This window comes from Phoenix dactylifera, unplaced genomic scaffold (assembly GCF_009389715.1).
Source record: "Phoenix dactylifera cultivar Barhee BC4 unplaced genomic scaffold, palm_55x_up_171113_PBpolish2nd_filt_p 001733F, whole genome shotgun sequence".
Classification (NCBI taxonomy): domain Eukaryota; kingdom Viridiplantae; phylum Streptophyta; class Magnoliopsida; order Arecales; family Arecaceae; genus Phoenix; species Phoenix dactylifera.
Genome location: NW_024069032.1, coordinates 30490 through 36489, shown reverse-complemented (window position 1 = coordinate 36489; position 6000 = coordinate 30490).

The following is a 6000-nucleotide window of genomic DNA, read 5'->3' as shown; positions in this document are numbered from 1 at the left end:
ATATTCTAAAGCTTTAAGTTTTCTGGTTACAACATTCTTTTAGTCAGATTAATTGTTGCTGTAACAGTTTTATTGATTTGAAATTTGTAAAGGCTCTTCCAAGCCTCGATTGGAAGTTGCTGAATTGGGAATATTCAGCAAGGTGTAGAGTTTTTGGTTGGTTTATCTGAAAACCAACTGGGTTGTTTGTGAGCCCGGGAAAACAAACGGTGTAGAGTTTTTGGTTGGTTTATCAAAAAACCAACAGGGTTGTTTGTGAGCCCGAAAAAACAAACGGTGTAGAGTTTTTGGTTGGTTTATCTGAAAACCAACCGAGTTGTTTGTGATCCCGGAAAACAAAAAGTTTTCGGTTGGTTGCTTGGAAAAACCAACTGCATTTTGATTGTGAGCCCGAAAAACAATCAGGCTGTAATCTGTTGGGTTATAGTGAAATCTCAAGCAAGACTTGAGGAGTGGACGTAGGTGCTGGGAGTGCACCGAACCACTATAAACCTTGGTGTTTGTGTTTGTGGTTTTTCTCTCTTCCTCTTCTTTGCATATTCCTGATTGCATTTCTCATTTTATTCACTGTCGTATTTGTGCAATCTTATTTCCGCTGCTGAATCTATAACATAACAGTAACTCATACTCATCACACGTTTTAACTTTAATTTTTTAAAGAGACCCAATTCATCCTCTCCTCTTGGGCTGCACCTCTGGGCAACAAGATGATAGCAAGAGCGTATCGGATTATATCTTTACTCTTAAGGGTGGTGTTATCTACGGAAAGAGTTCGAAGCAGCACATAGTGGTGGATCTACATGCGAAGCAGAATACATCGCAGCATCTGATGCAGACAAGGAAGCCGTATGGTTGCGCAAGTTCATCACTGAGCTTGGAGTGCCATCCTCCATTGATGGTCCAGTTCCTATATTTTGTGATAACACTGGAGCCATAGCTCAGGCAAAGGAACCTAAAGCACATCAAGGGACCAATCATAGTCTGCGACGCTATCACCTGGTTCGAGAGATTATAGAATGAGGTGACATTGATCTACAGAAAATTGATACAGAAGAAAATCTGGCTAAACCATTTACCAAAATCCTCGGCATCAAAGAGTTCAACGAATACAAGTCGAAGATGGGTATTAGATACTGTGCCAATTGGTTTTAGGCTAAGTGGGAGTTGTTGGAAATTGTATCCTAAGTGTCAATCGTCAGTATGTTGATGACTGAATTTTGTAAATAAATTGATAAATTAATAAAATATTATTTGGTATTATTCATCATTTCATTGTACATCTTCAAATGAACTCTTATATGATGAAGTCCTTAGGACTTATTTTATGATAAAAGAGGATTTATCTTCAAGAACTTAAATCTATTCGCGATCAAATGATATACTGTTACTAGGACGATAGCATTGTCAAGATTAGGTCGTTGTGAGACATATAAGTTGGTTGTCCTCTTAACCAAGGAGTGTAAAGACACTGATATGTCACACAAGTGAAGTGTAGTAGTACATTTCACTGAAAGTGACCAATTTTCGGAATGCTCTACTGTCAAGAGATGTTCTGAGTGGATATGGATATAAGCATCCCTTAGACCTGAGATCATCTCAGTGATTAGCAAGTAACTCACTGTACTTTGGTACCGGACTCGTAGAATTTCTAATTCTGGGACGGAAGGTTACTGGGTGCAGTTAAGTACATGCGAAATCAGTGCGTGAGTCAAGATTGTCAACCCTAAAGGATGAATTTTGATGATTACAAAATACTTGAGATAATGTTGTGTACTAATGATATTGGCTTAATTGTGAAGTTTTATAAGTCAAGAAAAATCAGAAGAAATGAAGCACTGCAAAATCATAAATTCTTCGCAAACATTTCATTGGATATGTTCTAAAAGGAAATGATCTTAATCTAATCCATGAAGATCAGAGATGAAGTCTAAAGTTTTCTGTTTGAAAAATTTGAGTCAACTCTTAAGCAAAAAGGACAAGTTTAAGTTGATTCTGGTATGTTTTATTCAAGCAGCACAGTCAATGAGTCGACCCCCGCAAGACATGAGTTGACCCTTGTGTAGTTCAAATTACTTTTACTGCCTGAGACAAAGTTTGAAGAGTCAACCCTTGTTCAAAATAAGTCGACCCCCGAAATTGAAGAGTCGACCCTTGCGTTTGAAGAGTCGACCCCCGCTCAGTCTCAGCGTCAGCCGAAAAATTATAGTATGAGTCGACCCTTGTGTTTAAAGAGGCGACCCTTGAAGAAGATGAGCCGACCCTTAAGGTTAAAGAGTCGACCCTTTAAAGATATCACAGCATGAGCCTTCTCAACATCTTGAAGTGCCGATTCAGAATGAACATGAGTTAACCCCTGAGTTACATGAGTCGACCCCTGTACTGCTGGGACCACAATGGGAAGCTTGCAACAACTTTTGTCTTCTTCTGTAACAGAAAAAGATTCTCATCAGAACGGAAAAAAAGAAATTCAAATCCTGCCAAAGAATTTGTCTATAAATACAAGGAAACCTCAGGAGGAAAACAACAAGAAAAGGGAAAAGATTCTATTGAAAACAAAAAGTTTCCACTAAGAAAAAGAGAAGAAAAAGCTTAACAGTTCATCATCCTCACTGGCATTGCATCTGAAACCTTCTCCTATGAGGAAATCAGTCGAAGCTTCTCATTGCATCGAGAAGAGCTATTGTTCGACTATTGGAACATCCTTCTAGAGCCAACCTCTTCATCAGCTTCAGCTTTATTCTTTTATAGATTTATACTTTATACTCTGAAGCTTTAAGTTTTTCTAGTTATAGCACTTATCTATTTGAATTAACTGTTGCTGCAACAGTTTCATTCATTTGAAACTTGTAAAGGCTCTTCCAAGCCTTGATTGAAAGTTGTTGAATCGAGAGTATTCAGCAAGGGAAAAGTTTTTGGTTGGTTTATCTGAAAACCAACTGGATTGTTTGTGAGCCCGGAAAAACAAACGTTGTAAAGTTTTTGGTTGGTTTATCTGAAAACCATCTGGGTTGTTTATGATCCCGAAAAACAAAAGGTTTTCGGTTGGTTGCCTAGAAAAACCAACTAGGTTGTTGATTGTGAGCTCGGAAAACAATCAGGCTGTAATCTACTGAGTTATGGTGAAATCTCAAGCTAGGCTTGAAGAATGGACGTAGGTGCTGGGAGTGCACCGAACTACTATAAACCTTGGTGTATGCGTTTGTGGTTTTCTCTCTTCCTCCACAGTACACTCCTGATTGCTTTCCTCTTCCTATTCACTGCTTCATTTGTGCAATTTTATTTCCACTGCAAAATCTGCAAGTTATTGAAAAATAACAATAACTCATATTGCTTACACTTTAATTTTTTAAAGAAACCCAATTCATCCCCCCCCCTTTTGGGCTGCACCTCTGGGCAACAAGTGGTATCAGAGCCTGATACTCACAAAAACTTTTTGATCTAACAATCAAGAGTTAAAGGTCATGGCAGCCACCATGGGAACCTCTATTGCCGAAGGGCAATCTACCAACAGACCACCTCTTTTCAATGGCACAATTTTTACTTATTGGAAAGCACGTATGCGAATTTTTATTCAAGCACTTGACTATGATTTATGAACTGTTATTGTTAATGGACCTCACACACCAACTAAAATTGTTGATGGCATCACTTTATTCAAACCTGAGATTGAATGGGATGACCATGATAAAAGAATGGCTCAGCTGAATGTTGGGGTATGTGGAGACCTTTGGTGATGAAGAGAATTGAAGGAAAATCAATTCTGCATAGTTTTCTGTCTGGCGGACTGTCGGAGTCGACTCGAGAACAGTCGAGTCGACTCGAGAACAGTCGAGTCGACTCGAGGTCTGTCGAGTCGACCCGAGAGGAGAAAGCCGCAAAAACCATGTTTCTGTCTGGACTGTCAGAGTCGACTCGAACTACAGTCGAGTCGACTCGGAGCATCGTCGAGTCGACTCGAGATACAGTGGAGTCGACTCGAGATCGTGCCAGTTAAACTGGAAGTTGTTCAGACGTGCCAGAGTCGACTCGGACTTCAGCCGAGTCGACTCGGGCCCGCGAAAAATCGTACGGACGATTTTCTTTTGGTATTTTTGGTGGCGTTTCGACGGCTATGATCATATGAAGGTCTTGAGACTATATATAGGACTCATGAGAGCCCTAGGGTAGGGTTATTGGCCGTATATTTGAGAGAGACTCTTGTTTGTGAGGCTAGGGTTCTAGAGAAGAAGAGGATTGGGATCCTACTTCTTGTGCAAAGGGAATTCTGTGTGAATCTCTTGTAGATCGATCGCTTGTGATCGTTCGGGTGTGTGCTATCTCTGTAATCAGTTCATCCTTATTGAGATTTGGAGCGGTGGAGGACGTAGGCTATTTGTAGCCGAACCTCGTTACATTTTTGTGTTTGCTTTGCTATTTTCTTCCTTCTTCTTCCTTTGATCTTTGATAATCCGTTGCGGTGCTCAAGTGTTTTATCCTACTGATACCACGGGGTAATCTTTGGCCCTTCGTAGGCGGAGCGAAGAGGTGATCCTTGAGTCCGGAGTCGAGGGAGCGAGAGAGTGCTTATCCATTTGTATCTCTCTTGCTTGTCCGACGTCGGTGGCGGCGCTGGTGTGAGTGGGTTCCGGTGCGGGGCGCCGACAACAATTGGTATCAGAGCTATTGGTTATTCTGCAATGGCGGATGAAGGGAAGTTGCGAATTGAGAAGTTCAATGGCACGAACTTCGGGTTTTGGAAGATGCAAATAGAAGATTACCTTTACCAGAAGGATCTCTATTTACCTCTTGGAGGTAGAGCAAAGAAACCAGAGAAGATGTCCGATGAAGACTGGGAGGTCCTCGATCGGAAGACGCTCGGCACCATCAGATTGTCACTTGCATCCCAAGTGGCATTCAACATCAAAAACGAGAAGACGACGATGGAGTTGATGGCAACATTGTCGCGGATGTACGAGAAACCCTCAGCATCAAACAAGGTATTTCTCATGAAGAGGTTGTTTAATCTTCGTATGAAAAATGGCGGCAGCATAGCAGAATACCTCAACGAGTTCAATGGACTCACGGCCCAGTTGGAGTCAGTGGAGATTAGTTTTGACGATGAGATTCGGGCATTGCTAATCCTCTCCGGATTGCCTGATAGCTGGGAGGGCCTGGTGATGGCGGTGAGCAACTCTTCGGCAACGGGGAAGTTGATTTTTGATGACGTTGTGGGAGTGCTTCTGAGTGAAGAAGCAAGAAAGAAATCTTCTGGAGCTACGGAGTCGTCTGGAAGTGCACTAAACACCTCTGACCGGGGAAGACAAAAGAAGGACGGTCGATTTCGAAGCGACTCGAAGTCGAGATCCAGCAGGTTTCGAGCACCTCAGAACAAGGGAGCGAAGTGCTGGAACTGCGGGAAGACGGGGCACTTTAGGAGGGATTGCAAATCTCCTAAAGGGAAGCAAGGCGACCACACCGAAGGAGTCAGCAAGGATCTGGCAAATCTTGCTGAAGACGGTGATATGGATGCCCTCGTTCTATCTTTGTCTACCTGTGACGAGTCTTGGGTGATAGACTCGGGCGCGTCTTTCCATGCTACATCCCAACGGAAGCTTCTTGAAGGATATGAGAAGGGAGACTTTGGCAAAGTCTACCTAGGGGATGGAGAGCCTTGCACCATACAAGGAAGGGGAAGCGCGGAAGTGAAGTTGGTTTCTGGATCTTCACTTGAGCTTGAGGACGTACGGCACGTACCTCAACTGCAGAGGAATCTGATTTCTGTTGGACAGTTGGCGAGCCAGGGGTACAAGGCTACTTTCACAGCTGATCAGTGGAAGATATCCAGAGGTTCGTTGACGGTGGCTAGTGGCAAGAAGGTTGGGACACTTTATGTCACCAACGGCACGGAGAACTCTATTGGAGTTGTTGCAGCAGATGTAGACACCAAGTTATGGCATTGTAGACTTGGGCACATGAGTTATCAGGGACTGGAGGTGATGCACCAGTTGGGAAAGCTGCAGG